Raw genomic sequence first — 15,589 nt, forward strand, 5'->3', positions numbered from 1 at the left:
ATCCAGTCCCCCACAGTTCTGCATCAGAAGTGGGGAGGGCAGACCGACCCCTCCCCACCCCAGCAGCTGACTCAGCCCCGCTGCACCACGGCCCCTTGTCAGGCGCTTTCGCAGCTGCCTGGGGAGCCCGGCTCTGGTCCCGGCACCAGGATGCAGTTCTCTACCCTGCGCCTTTCAGTCTCCCCCAACCTCTACGTAAGTGAGGATGGTCATTGTTCCGACCCCATGAAGCCCTCGTGAACGTAAATGATTTAATATTTGTAAAGGCTTTGGCACATCATAAGTGTTATAAAACAGGTAGCTGTCATCTTCATCACCATCACTACTTGGTTTCCCACCTTCATGCCTTTTTTGTATCAAAATACCATATGTAATATTATTTATTTAATATTTTATTTAAACTCACTTTTGAAATATAGCCTTCTCCTAAGCAACAGTGTCCTTGAAAAATCTCAAGGACATTGAGATTTGATGGTTTGATGCTTTTGATGGTTTTATTTATATCTTTAGAGACTCACCACAGCAGATGCATGCCCCCTGGAGCACGTGCCCCCTGGAGCGCCAAGCACTGGTCCTCTCCCTTCGAGGAACACCCCTGTAGGTAAATGCTGGCACACCTCTGTTTCCTCGTCTGTAACATAGGTGTGGTGTGACGATGACATGGCTTCCTAGCTCTGTTGTCCTATTCTCTGGCATGGTGGTTGTGACCATGCTTTCTAAAGTGCGGTTCACTAGCCAAGTTGATATCATATAGTCCCCCTCTCCCCATTCAGTTCCAGGTTAGTGGCTCACCCCAGGTTTGCAAAGGAACTGCTTATCATTCGCTTCCCTGACCCCCAACCCACCTCTCCTTGGAACTTGTTGGGATGTCTCTCAGGTATATTTTTCCAGCCCAGGCCCTCCAGCTAGCCTGAGCCTGCCCAGGGTGCAGGACGCAGCACTTCCAGGAACGTCACCTCCAAGGGCATGGGCTCCCCTTGCCTGTCCACCTAACTCATGAGCCTGAAATACCTTTCCTTTGAATCTGACCAGCGGAGGCAGCAGCTCAAATTCTGCTTTTTTCTTCTGCATGGTGACTTATTAGGCATTCCTTCCAACCCGAGCCCCTTGCCCTCTCTCCACATGGGCCAACAAGGTAAATATCCACCCGCAGTGCTGAGGCAGCTTCAGCTCCCAGTGGAGAAGGCTGAAGTCTGGTGTGGGCGGAGGAGCAGCGGATGCCTGGGGTGCTGTGCATGTCTCCGACCCCTCCTGCCCAGCGGCACCCAGGGCTTCACAACTCTCCACTTGGAAGGCTCCATCTTGCTTATGTGCTGAGGTCCCTGTGACTGACTGGCCTCCATCAGACACAGAAAAAGTAGAGGGAGTGAACGCCAACTTTAGAAAACGAATTACGATATAATTCTTTTCGTTTTATGGCAGAAAGGGAAAAAATACACATAAAACAAGACCAGAGCTTCTCTTAAAGAGTGAAAGGGAGGCCTGCTCAGTTTTGCTCAGTGGTTAGAGCGTCGGCCTGCAACCAATGAGTTTTGGGTTCGATTCTGGTCAAGGGCACGTACCTTGGTTGCACTTCCTCCCGGGCCCTGGTCGGGTTGTACTAGAGGCAACCGGTGGATGTGTCTCTCTCACATCGATGTTTCTCTCTGTCTCCCTCTCTCTCCCTCCCTCCCACTCCATCTGAAGATAAATAGAAAAATATCCTTGGGTGAGGATTAAAAAAAAAAAAAGAGTGAAAGGGAGGAGCATTTTTCAGTTTCTTATACAACTCGACTCTTAACCTGTCCTTGTACCATGCAGTCCAGAAGAATGTACAAGACAGAAGACAGCGCTTCAAGTGTGAGTTGTACCTTCCAAACCAATCAGAGGCTGTGAGGTGGAAGGTCAAAGTGGCTCTCGTACTCGTCAGGGACCCCCAGGCCTTCCCCAGCCCCAGGTCCTTCAAGCGAGGCCCGAGAGTCCCTTGCATTTGGCCCTCTCTCCTTTCAGCACCCCCACCCCAAATCCTGCTCCTTTAGACTCTCACCCCATTGCTCCCACTCTCAGTTTCTGCCTTGTGCCCTCAGCCTCCAAGGCAGGGCAGGCATTTGGCCATAGGGGTCTGTTCTGCCTGGGCTGGGCCTGGGTGGTGGTGGTGGTGGGGGGGTGGGAGAAACAGGTCACTGGGTTCTGTAAGGCGAGCTGAGCTTGGTCTCGGCCAAGCTGTCCTCGTTGGTGTATCTCCTGTGTACCGATGTTCTTATGGAATCTCTGCTCCCCACTCCTTGAGTTGGCTTACTTTCGGTTTGTCAGGCCTTAGGAAAAGTCAGCGGAGGGGGAGTGGGAGTCTATTATGGCCTGAATGCCAATATCCCTGATGAACATAGATGCCAAAATCCTGAACAAAATACTAGCAAATCGAATCCAGCAATACACCAGAAAAATTATCCACCATGACCAGGTGGGATTCATCCCAGGGATGCAAGGCTGGTACAATATTCGCAAATCCATAAATGTGATACACCACATAAATAAATTGAAGAATAAAAACCACATGATCATATCAATAGATGCTGAAAAAGCCTTTGACAAAATCCAGCATCCATTTCTGATAAAAACGCTCAGCAGTGTGGGAATTGAGGGATCACAACTAGACATAACAAAGGCCATATATGAAAGACCTACAGCCAACATCATACTCAATGGGCAAAAACTAAAAGCATTTCCCTTAAGAACAGGAACAAGGCAAGGATGCCCACTTTCGCCACTCCTATTTAACATAGTACTGGAAGTCTTAGCCACAGCAATCAGACAGGAAGAAAAAATAAAAGGGATCCAAATTGGAAAGGAGGAAGTGAAATTGTCATTATTTGCAGATGACATGATACTGTACATGGAAAACCCCAAAGACTCCACCAAAAGCTTACTAGACTTAATAAATGAATTTGGCAAAGTAGCAGGATACAAAATTAACGTCAAGAAATCGATGGCATTCTTATACACCAATGATGAACTCACAGAAAGAGAAACTAAGCAAACAATCCCATTTACCATTGCGGCAAAAAAATTAAGATACCTAGGAATAAACTTAACCAAAGAGATAAAAAGGACCTATTCGCAGAAAACTACAGGTCTTTGAAAAAAGAAATAGAGCAAGATGTAAAAAAGTGGAAGAACATACCCTGTTCATGGATTGGGAGAATTAACATCATTAAAATGTCCATATTACCCAAAGCAATCTATAGATTCAACGTAATCCCCATCAAAATACCAACGGCATACTTCAAAAAATTAGAACAATTACTTGAAAAGTTCATATGGAACCAAAAAAGGCCTCGAATAGCCACCGCAATCTTGAAAAGGAAGAACAAAGTTGGAGGGATCACAATACCAGATTTCAGGTTATACTACAAAGCCACCATAATCAAAACAGCCTGGTACTGGCACAAGAACAGGTATATAGACCAGTGGAACAGAATAGAGAACCCAGAAATGGACCCTAGGCAATATGCTCAATTAACATTTGACAAAGGTGGCAAGAGCATACAGTGGAGTAAGGACAGCCTCTTTAATAAATGGTGCTGGGAAAATTGGACAGCTACTTGCCGAAAAATGAAACTAGACCATCAACTTACACCCTACACCAAAATAAACTCAAAATGGATAAAAGACTTAAATGTAACTCATGAATCCATAAAAATCCTACAGGAGACTGTGGGCAACAAAATCTCAGACATCATACGCAGCAGAATTTTTACTGACACATCACCTAAGGCAATAGAAACAAAGGAGAAAATGAACACATGGGACTACATCAAACTCAAAAGCTTCTGCACAGCGAAAGATACAATCATCAAAACGGAAAGGCTACCCACTGTATGGGAGAGCATAATTGCCAATGATATATCAGATAAGGGGTTAATTTCCAATACATATAGAGTGCTCATACAACTCCACAAAAGGAAGACAAAGAATCCAATTAAAAAATGGGCAGAGGAACTAAATAGACACCTCTCCAAACAGGACATACAAATGGCTAAGAGACATATGAAGAAATGTTCATCATCACTAATCATCAGAGAGATGCAAATCAAAACAACAATGAGGTATCACCTTACACCTGTCAGAATGGCTGCCATCAACAAATCATCAAACAACAAGTGTTGGCGAGGGTGTGGAGAAAAGGGGACTCTAGTACACTGTTGGTGGGAATGCAGACTGGTGCAGCCACTATGGAAAACAATATGGTGTCACCTCAAAAAATTAAAAATTGATCTCCCATTTGACCCAGTGATCCCACTTCTAGGAATATACCCTACGAAGCATAAAACACCAATCAGAAAGAATATATGTACCCCCATCTTTGTAGCAGCACTATTTACAATCGCTAAGATCTGGAAACAGCCCAAGTGCCCATCAGTAGACGAATGGATTAAAAAGCTGTGGTACATATACACAATGGAGTACTACGCAGCGGTAAGAAAGAAAGATCTCTTATCCTTTGAGACTACATGGAGGGACCTGGAAAGTATCATCCTAAGTGAAACAAGCCAAACAGAGAAAGACAAATTTCATATGATCTCACTGATTTGTGGAATATAATGAACATAACAGTTTGAGGACAATCCCCTAAGGAGTGGGGAGGTGAGAGAGAGATGAACCACAGAACTTATATGCATGTATGCATGAACAGTGGACATGGACAACAATCTGGGGAAGGGGCAGGGAGGGAAGGGGGAGGGGGGAATCAGTGGGGGAAAAAAGGAGAATCATTTGTAACAAAAATTAATCAATAAATAAAAAAATAAAAATAAAAAAACCATAAAAAAAAAAAAAAGAAAAATGCAGAAATACTCTTGAGTGAAAGCAAACAAAAATAAAATAAAATATTATGGCCTGAATGTTTGTGTACCACCCCCAAATTCATATGTTGAAATTTTAACCTCCAAAGGCTGTGTATTAGTAGGTGGGGCCCTTGGGAGATGCTTAAGCCATGAGGGTGAAGCCCTCAGGAATGGGATTAGTGCTCTTATAACAAAGATCTGACAGAGCTCCCAGCCCCTCCTCCATGTGCACATCACCGGCCATGCTGGACCTGATCGTGGACTAACAGCCTCCAGAACTGTGAGCAATAAGTGTCTGCTGTTTATAGGCCCCCCAGACTACGGTATTTTGTTATAGAGGCCCCAAAGGACTAAGGTTAGATGGACATAAAACTTATTCTGCCTTGTATACTTGTTTAATTAAATGATCAGAACACTGCATTTTTAACGGCATCTATTTCATTGTATTGGCAATTGTTATCTCTTTATAAACGGATTCATTAATAGTTATCCCAGAGTGTGGAATTCTGGGAGAAAGGGCTTCCAAAAGTGACGTGGTGCATTTCCCATGTAAGTAAGTTGAAGATGTCTGTGAGCATCACTCCTCATTGTAACAGCCTTGCCTGGTGGAACAGTTAGTAGGTGATACAGGGAGCTTCGCAACAGAGATTATAGTAACAATAAAATAATAGTTCTTATAACCAACTACAGCCTGAGTGCTGGGCCCTGTTTTGGACCTTGAAGATTCAAACATAAATAAAACATGGTCTCTGTCCTTAAGGGCTCTGAATCTGGGTCATTTTGACTCAAAGGAGCTTGAAATGACCCTTGAAATCCACTCTTCTCTCCCCACCAGCCCAAACTGATAAACATCAGATGGATACAGGTCTGACAGAGGTTTAGGCGCCCTCCCCTTGTATTCCTTCATGATGGTGTGTGCTCAGATTTTGTGTACATGGTGCCTGTCTAGATGTCTCTTAACATTTTCCTCTCCATCAGTTTTGTGTTTTGCTTCTCAGCTAAATTTCAAAGAATAGAAGGAAATGTGTTTATTCCTTTAAATCGCTCTGTGCAAAAGTCTGCTCAGCCAAACACCTGGATCATATTTTGATAATGATGATGTTGACAATAGCTTGATAATTCAATAACTATGTAATGTGCCCTATTTTTTCTTTTTTTAAAGCCTGGCTACAGCCTAACTACAGACAGAATTCAGAAAAGGTTTCTTTTAAGAAAATGGCAAAAGAAAAGGATTTACAAACACACTAGTGCTCCTCCTGACAGATTTGTCTGCCTTTGGCAATGTCCCCCCCAGAATGACACCATGTCCCTGTGGACCTCATCTCATCTGCTTCTGTCTGTCACAGCTCGGGATCCATCAGTGCCTGAACGCTACCCTCCGGCCTCCCAGGCAGGCTGGGCACAGCATCTCAGGGTGTCTCCGCGACGCTTCATCATTAGCCTTGGTGTTCACTCAGCACTTTCAGGAAGAAGCTGCAAGATATTGTTCAATGCCCAGTCAAAGCCATCCTGCAAAACAACAGTGCACTTGAAATGACAGTAGCTTCCAAAGCTAAAAGTAAAGCCAAACAGATACAATCCTGACATAGTCCACCGGTCAAGCTGGATGCTTTGATATCATTAGACGCAGCAGTGACACCCTGGTAAGCCTCTCCTGGAGACTCCCTCAACTCTTTGTGACCAGGGCTGATATTCAGCTGGTGTGCGAGGTAAAGGCAACCCCTGTCCCACCAGCTTGCACATGCCCTCTCATCTCTGGAAGCTCCCGGGGAAGCAGCTGGTATGGGCAGTAGCCACACTGCACATTTAGTAGTGGAAGTCTCTAGATCCATTTATCATCACAAGAATTTTGATAGCTCCACAGCTACTCCTGACATTTACCTGGTCAAATCCTTGTCTCTGGCCTGATGTTCCAGCTGAACAATGAAGCTGATACTCCAGCAGTGAGAAGTGCTCTGGAACCCCTGCGTTTCTGTGTGCCTGGAAGGTGTGCCCTCCTTGTCCAGAGAACTAGATCTACACGCTGGCGGGCGCTAGGACTGCCTAGGACCACGTCCTCTGCAGATATTGCAAATGTAAGGCAAGGACCTTGGAAACCAAAGGCTAGAAAATATCATGAAGAGACAAGTGGAGAAAAAGAAAAGACAAATGACTAAGACTGACACATAAACATAGAATTGGTAGAATGACACTTGTTCCCAGGAGGAGCTCATTATACTACAGGTTCTCACCCCAGGCTGAAGCCCTCCACTGCATGTGGAGACATCCTGGGTATGTCCAATAACCTGGGTGTCTTCTTTGCCCTTCATTGGGTTTCAACTTGAGACACAGAGAAGAGAGAGGCTAGTTGGTATCTGGGGTGGGGGGTGTGGTGTGAAAGAAAGACATTTTTCCAGCTAACATCTGAGGTTTACCACCAGCCAGAAAAACATTAGCTAAGCTCTGCCCTGGGCCACCTAATGCGGGGCCCCCAGAAGTCCCGTGGAAGAGTTTCCGTCTGGTAGCCTCTTACCCACCCAGGCATATTCCTCAGTCCCTAGCCAAGGAAGGAAAGCGTGTGGACAAGGCTGGAAGATATCATGAAGAGGCAAGTGGATAAAAAGAAAAGACAAATGACCAAGGCTGATACATAAACACAGAATTGGTAGAATGGCACTTGTTCCCAGGAGGAGCTCATTGTACTGTAGGTTCCGCTACAGTGTGCAGCTAGCCTGGACCAACAGTCAGAGGGAGCTTCAGTTTGGTGCTGGCTCAGACACCAACAGTAATACCTGTCTTTTATAGGATCTCTCCTGGATTCCCTGGACATGCTGGAAATGATCTTTGGCAGTTTCAGAGTGGTTTGCTGGCTGAAGTAGCTGAGAGAATGGAAATTTGGAGAGCAAGAACCAGACCACAGCAATCTGTTGGCTTCAATAAGCCACACTGCAAACTGCCTTCAGTGCAGTTCAAGTCACTGTTTATGACTAGCCCTCCCCTGTGGATTACCTGCTTCACCAGACTGGTGGGAACAGATGGTCTAATGTGATGAGAACAGCACAGAGTAGCATTTGAACTGAGGGATCACAGAGCGTCAGGGCTGGAACTCCTTCATTTTACAGATTAGGGAGAAAAATATAGTTATTGGCTCATGTTTCTGCTTCTGCAATTAGATTACAAGGTTCTCTAGAGTCGGGACTATGTTTTTGAAACCTCAAAGCCTAGCAGAGGGTTTGGGCATAGAAGATGCTCGATAAATGTTTGTGAAAGGAAGGGAAGGAAGGAGAGGGGCCTTGCCCAAGGTCACACAGGTAACAGTGGCAGAACTGGACCTCACTCCACAGGCCTCTCAGGAGGCTGCAGCTCTAGGCAATGCTCTCAGCAGGTCAGGCTGGCCATCCTCTTGCCCATAAAGTGTCGCCGATACCTTCAGACCCCAAAGCATTTGCTGGTCCACAGCAGGGCCCCCCAGGGCGATGGTCCCCTGATATGTGATGTAAAGAACATTACAAGAGCCAACACTGCCTTTATGTCAACTCCCCTGCTGGAGGGGTAGGTCTGGGCATCAGCTTAAGCTGGTGTCTATAGCCTGGCAGGACCCAGGGCTGGAGCTCAAGGAGGACCTAGAGTGAGGCTCCCAGGACACAGGCGGGATGGAGCCTAGCAAGGCATGTGCATGGGGGCGGCAGAATCCTGGAAAAGTCAGTGAGGCAGGGCCTAGAAACAGGTCCAGAAAGCAGAAGGGAGCGGCTCAAGCTCACCCACTGTCAGGAGCAGACATGGATTAGAGGTAGGGTCGGTCTTCTTGCAGGCAGGCTCAGAACGAAGAGGAGGGGAGGGAGCTGGAGCAAGGACCTGAGGAAATGTAGTGCAGCTGCGGAGTCTGAGCACAGGGCTGCCCACAGCCTCACCCCAGGCTTGTGGGGAGTGCGGTGGGGTGTGGGCAGCCGGCAAGGGACTGCGTGGGTCTGGATGGCTCTGTGTTGTCTCAGACTTGCTCCACTTTCTGCCAGCTCTGGGAATCCACCTGGTCTCTATCATTTTCACTGCCTGTACCTTAGGGGTGGTGACAGGCCCAGAGTTGGGAGTGACTCTCTTCTAAGCAACCTCCCACCTCAGGACCCTGTCAGTGATGTCACTTCCTGCAACAATCACAGACACTTACTGGGTATCCCTTGTGTCTCAGGATTGGAGCTGGAACCAGAGCGAGGCTGCTGTCCCCAGGAGTTTTAAGATCTCAGTGGGGAAGTGAGGCACAGGGAGACACCCAGCACGGGGCACTCCAAGGCAGGCATGACCCCACATACACCCAGGAGGGTGTTCAGGAGAGACAGAGCCTTTCTGACAAGTTGGCTTCTTGGAGGAGGCGAGGCTGGAATCAGAGCCCAAGCACTACACGTTGGGATGGGGGTTTTGAGTAAAGTCACAGCAGCAAGGGGTCTTGCAGGGCAGAGGGAAGGAAAGTTGTTGGGACAGACTCAGAGTCATGGGGCGAAGGCCAGTGTTTTTCAAACATTTTTCTTTTTTTTAGCAGTGGAATCATTCTCAAAGGAAACCTTACTCAGAGTATGTCAACCTGCTAAAAACAGAACTGCTCTGTCATCTCAGCTTCTCTCTTTGCCTAGTGTTAGCTCCCCTCTCCCAAGAATTAATGGAGCTTCCCAGCCTGGACTAGTCCAACCTCCTTCTTGGACCAGGGGGAAAACTGAGGCACAGAGAACAGAAGGTACATACTAAAGCTCACTTACTATTAGGAGAAGAGGCAGGCAAGAATTGAGGTCTGTCTCCCCTCTCCAGCTTAGGACTTTTACCAGTAAACCTTACTACAGCCAGAATGGGGCCAGACCAGAGAGACCTTCAGCCAGGCCAAGAAATGTAAGCTCCACAGGATGGAGAGCCATGGGCTGTGTCTGGGGAAGGCATTCATTCTGGCCTTCCAGCCTGACAGTCCAGGTAGAACTGCAGTCCCTTGATGTTTCAACCCCTTGATTGAGAAGACCAGCATATTTGAATCACCTGTAAAATAGCTCCAGCAATGCAGGGTCAAAGAAACTTGTGGGGACGGTGATTTGGGTTAAAGAGGGACTGATGTCATTGGTGAAGTTCTGATAAATGAATTATCAGTGAATAAGTTTGACGGAATAGTGTTTCCTTAAACTAACAGAAAATGTGCCCATTAATCCATTTGCCTAATGATGTGGCTTTGATTTAGGAACTCAAACATAACTTTAATAGCGCCATCTTGCACTCACAAATAATGCAAAGAACTTATAAATATCTCTGGAAGCCACACAAGACCTTCTGCCTCTGTCTTCTCTGGGGTTAGTCTTGGCCAAGGCTCCTTCCTCTAGGCTTCTACCAGTTTTCATGCATCTTAGTTTCAGTGACCTCACGGATGAGAAGTCTAGCTGGGACTTGGAGTGAGAAGAAACATCTAAAATGGGCAGCACAGGTATTTGTTTAAATTTATTTTTGCTTACATGTTCACACTAACAAGCTGAGAAAGACTTGTCTGGGAAAATCAGTCCCTTCCTGAGGTCTAAGAGTCAAATCACCCCTCCGCAGTCACCAAGGACAGCTGCCCTCACTCCCCAGCACCGCCCGGGACTTTACAGTTTATAAAGAGCTTTCAAGCATACTCTCTCACTTGATCTTCCGAAAAGTGCTCTGAGCCAAGCTAGGCAGGCGTCTTCGAGATGGCAAAGCAAGTGTCAGAGGGGCTCAGATGGTGTTGCTCTTCAGCATTTAGTCAACAGATATTCATTCTTTCATGTATATTTATTTATGAATGATAATTGTTATATCAGCATGGAACCAGCCAGGTCTTCTTAAGACTCTTTTAGCTGCACCAGGCTCTTTCTCCTACAGATATAGATAAAAATGGATTTTCTGCAAGAAACAGGTCAAATGACTTAATACAGGCATGGACAATTCAGAGGGACCTGGTAAACCCTAAATGAGTCATACTTCATTTGAATAACAAACCAGAGGAACTCTCAAGCCTGCAGCAGAAAGAGACAGAATTATACAGTGGAGAGAACTCATTTACTCAGACTAGTGGCTTTAAAAAGAGTGGCTTTTTTTCAAGCACAAAAGCTATTCTTAAAATAAAGTCTCACCAGGCAGTTCGACATGAAAGTCTATCAAAGCAGCATCTTTGTAGCACCTGAAGCCTCACTCAGCATCTCTGGAAAACTGTCTTATTTATAGATGAGGAAATGGGCCCAGAGGCCCAGAAAGATATCCCCCAGGGAATCAGTGCCTGAGCTGGGGCTGGAACCCCAGCCAGTGGTATTCCCATTGAAGGGTACTCGTGAAGAATGAACTGATTGTCCCAACTCACTTTGTGGCCGAGTCCACCACTGTTCCCATGTTACTAGCACACCCTATCCTTTCTCTCCTTTGCTCAAGCCCTTCCCTCTTCTCAGAATGTATTTCTGTCTGTGAAACTTGCACTTTTTCCCTCCAGACAATAGATCAAAAGGATCTTCCCTTCCCTATGAAATTTTCCTTAAGTGCCATAGCTTAAAAGACTTACTTCTGGAAATTTTGGTGACACTCTTGGATGTTCTGCTTTGTCATAGAGCCATTTGGGGCTTAATCCCACTCCTGAGATTGTATTCTTCTTGAGGACAAGGGCTCCTCCCAGAACCCAACACAGTTCTTCCAGCTCTAAAATTAAATGGAAGTCTGGTTCTCGAACTTAATTTGTTCCAGAAGGCTGTTGGAAAGTTGATTTGTTAAAAAATGTCATCATTTTTTCCCATTAGAAATAATGTAAATTGAATTAATTAATTCCGGACCCCAAAATGATTCCGTTTTAACCTTTCTTTTATATAGTACATGTGTAATGTACTGTTTAATCTATAAACAAATACTTATTTTCTTAAATGTATTGAACCACCCCTCCTGGCCGTAAACGAATCACTCTCAGCACTCGTTCCAGGGGTGCCTTTCGGGGGGTCAGCAGGCAGCATCTTTGCTTTTTCACATACCATTGCCTCCGAAACGCTGTCACCTGCTAACTGCTTTAAAACAAAAATATTTTTTTTTCTTTTATTGGTTGTAGAGAGAGAGGAAGTGAGAGGAAGAGAGAGCTAGAAACATCGATGAGAGAGAACATCGGTTGGTCGCCTCCTGCATGCCCCCCACTGGGGATCGGGCCCACAACCTGGGCATGTGTCCTGACCAGGAATCGAACCAGCGACCTCTTCGTGCATGGGCCAACGCTCAACCACTGAGCCACACCAGCCAGACGTAACTGTTTTTCATTTATCCAAATCAACAACAGTTTTCCTACCTCTTCAAATGCCTGTGATCATTGTTTCTTTCACACCCTTAGCAACATTAGCACTCTTTTTTTTTTGCACATTGTGACTTCCATTTGGTTCCTGGCAGGGTTTGAGGTTTGAATTTTCTTATGGACTTAACTTCGAATCACTTTTAAAAATTAAACTTTTTATTTCACAATACCTTTAGATTCACAGAATTGTTGCAATTAGAACTGTTGCAAAAAGCAGTTTCCTTTACAATGAGAATCTTACATTAGTAAGATCCATTTGTCATAATTAATAAGCCAATATTGATCCATGACTAAGTGCATACTTTATTCATAGTTCCTTAGCACTCTTGATGGCCTCTTTATATTTTAAAATTGTGCTAATCATCCATTTTGCCAGTAATAAAAACAAAAACAAAAAACCACAAAAATATTCACAGCACAATTTCCTGAAATGTTAATAAAGTGAGCTTTAGAGGTAAACTGACTCCTACTGGTGCATTCTCTCCTTTGTTTGTGACCTGAGATACTTTTGGTCACGCTGATGTATCAGCATGAAAGTGTTGTCAGTTGGAGAACCGAAGTTCACCGAGACATTTTTTCTATGAACAACTTGGTCGAGAACGGAATTGTTTGATATGGGAGATGCTGGAGAACCAAGGTTTGACTGTACTATGGAGTTATGATCTCAAAAAATGTTACTCTAAAATGGAGTCTTTTTTTCCCCTTCAAATGTAATTGATGTACAGACTCTGTCTCATATCTGAATACCCAAGTCCTGACTAATTAGATTCTTTTAGAGCTAAACAAAGTTTCTCCCATCTTGTCCTCATTCTTATTCTCAAGTGTTTATCATGCAGCTCCACACCAACACTGCATCTGAGGGACCTTGACCAGGGCCTATGAAACCAACACAGTTGCTGCCCTCAGGGGTACTGGCCGAGGAGTCCGACTGGGCCGGGCCTCCATCCGAGCCCTGGTCTTTCCTGGGCAAGCCACGTGGTCCCTCAGAGCTCCCTCCTCTTCAGCCAACACCAAGCCCACCCCGCTGTGAGGAGTCAAAGACGGGGTATGTAGAGAGGCTGCAGGCTGCCTTCTTGGCCAGCTTACTGAAACCAGTGGGGAAAAGTTTAAATTCAGTTTTAAGATTTTTAAAAAATTGTGTAGTACCAAATAACTGGTTTATCTGAATGTTCCCTTTTCAGTGAACTGCTTTGGCGTGGTCCAGTCACAGGCTTCCCTCTCCTTGCAGGGACAGCTCCGAGGCCCTTGCATTTGCTGCTCTGGAAGTCAGCTCATTGTAGTCTGCTGACTCCAGTTGAAAATATTCATTTACGCCCCAAATATATCTTGAACATCTATTATGCCAGCATGATGTAAGTTGAATTGTGTTCCCCTCCCTCTGAGAAAAGATATGCCAAAATTTTAACTCCTGGTGTTTGTGAATGTGAGCTTATTTGGAAACAGGCTCTTTGCAAATATAATCAAGTTAAGATGAGGTCACATAGGAGTAGGGTGGGCCCTATCATACTCCACGTTGGAGTAGGTTCACCGTACTCCAATATGGCTTGTGCGCTTATCAGAAGATGAGACCAAGACCCAGAGGGAAGACTACCATGTGAAAATGGAGACAGAGATTGGAGTTATGCTGCCACAGCCAACGAAGGCCTGGGGCTATACAGGAAGCTGGAAGAGACAAGGAAGGAGCCTTCCCTAGGTACTTTGAAGGAAGCATGGCCCTACCGACACCTTGATTTTGGGTGTCCAGCCTCCAGAACTGTAAGAGAATAAACTTCTGTTTTTAAAAAATTTTAGGTTCTTTTAAAAAATGTTTTTATTGCTTTTTTAAAAAAAAAGAGGGAAGAGAGAGAAAGAGAGAGAAACATTGTCATGTGAGAGAAACATCAGTCGGTTACCTCCCATGTGTGCCAACTGGGGGTTGAACCCCCAACCTGGGTCTGTGCTTAGGCTGGGAATCAAATCTCGACCTTTCGGAGCTCGGGACGGCACTCAACCAGCTGAGCCACACTGACCAGGGCTAAACTGCTGTTGCTTTATGCCACATACTTTATAGCGTTTGTTATGGCAGTCCTGGGAAACTAATTCAGTGGCGTACTGGGAACCTAGCAGAGAATAAGACAGTCTACCCTAATAGAATGTACATTTTGATGAAGGAAGCATGACAATAATGTATCATAGATAAATAAATAGGAAAACGGCAGATTCAGGCACTGAAGGGATTAAACAAGGTCATGTGACATGTCAGGTCTTACTTAAAGGAGGAGAAGCCCATTTTAGAGGAGTTGGGCTGGAACCTGATCATGTAAGGCCTTGGGATAATGAACGGGAAAAGGAATGGTCATGGAGCCAGGGTGGCTGTGGACAGACCCAAATGGGTTGTTCAAATGGATGATAGTGGCTTGGAAGAAAATGGTAGTAATGGAGGTGAAGGAAATGGACAGATTCAGTATATCTTGTGATGATAGAACCAAGAGATCTTGCTGTGGAGATGTGAGAAAATGAGGAATCGAGGATGAATCTAGATTTATTTATTTTGGGGTAGATGGTGAGGTCATTTATTTAAATGGAGATGACTAGGGAGGGCACATATGGGGGTGTGAGGGAGGGAATCAAGAATTGCTAGGTTTGAGATGCCTGTTAAACATCTTTGTGGAGATGCAGGCAAGCAATGAGCTATGTGAGTTCACTGGCAAGAGGGGTCCCAAATCCAGGGTCCTTCTCACTGTCCCAAGACCTCCAATGAGATTGGAGAAAGTTTTTTCCTCTTATGGAAGCTTTCTTTTTCCCCTGGGGACATGCACCCTGGGTGGCCCTGTATAACTGTGAATGCCAAGAAACTTGCTAAGTAGCATGAAAGTTTTCAAACTCTTTTACAAAGTATTTGTGTTTCCAAGCTTCCTGCAGTATCTTCAGAGCTGTGTCTAGCTGCATCAGCAGAGTTGGGTCTTTTGGGGATTTCAAGATAAACTGAGTGGAAGGGTGGGGGGAAGCTGTAGGTGACCCTGAACAGTATTCCCAGGACTCCAAGCTTCAAGCCGCTTGGCTAATTAAGAAAGCAGAAGAAACCTTTTGATTTGCATAGACGCACTTCCCCGCACAAAGAAGTTGAGGGCATAACAAGAGCCAGAAATGCCTGCACTCTGAGCAGGCGTAGTCTCTCTTGAGGATGCTGAATCAGAAGTAGCATCTGCTTGCGCCGAGAGCTGGCAGTTATTGGCACAATCAAAGATCAATGGAAACATGCCATTCTGGTTTGCTCTCACCACGCCAGTCCCTCCAGGGCACTTCCTCTCACTTTCAGCTTCCTCCAGACTTCATTGCTACCTAATTAACTTGTGGCCCAGTGGCCTGAGGAGGAGGCGGGTTGCACAGGAGGGAGGAGCATTGCACTGGGAGCTTGTTTTGGCTTTCCCAGCACTATTCCTGGGACTGTCAGCAAGTTATTCAACAACCTGGGCCTCAGGTTCCCCAACTATGAAACAGATAG

The sequence above is a fragment of the Molossus molossus genome, unplaced genomic scaffold, assembly GCF_014108415.1.
Source record: "Molossus molossus isolate mMolMol1 unplaced genomic scaffold, mMolMol1.p scaffold_m16_p_5, whole genome shotgun sequence".
Lineage (NCBI taxonomy): Eukaryota > Metazoa > Chordata > Mammalia > Chiroptera > Molossidae > Molossus > Molossus molossus.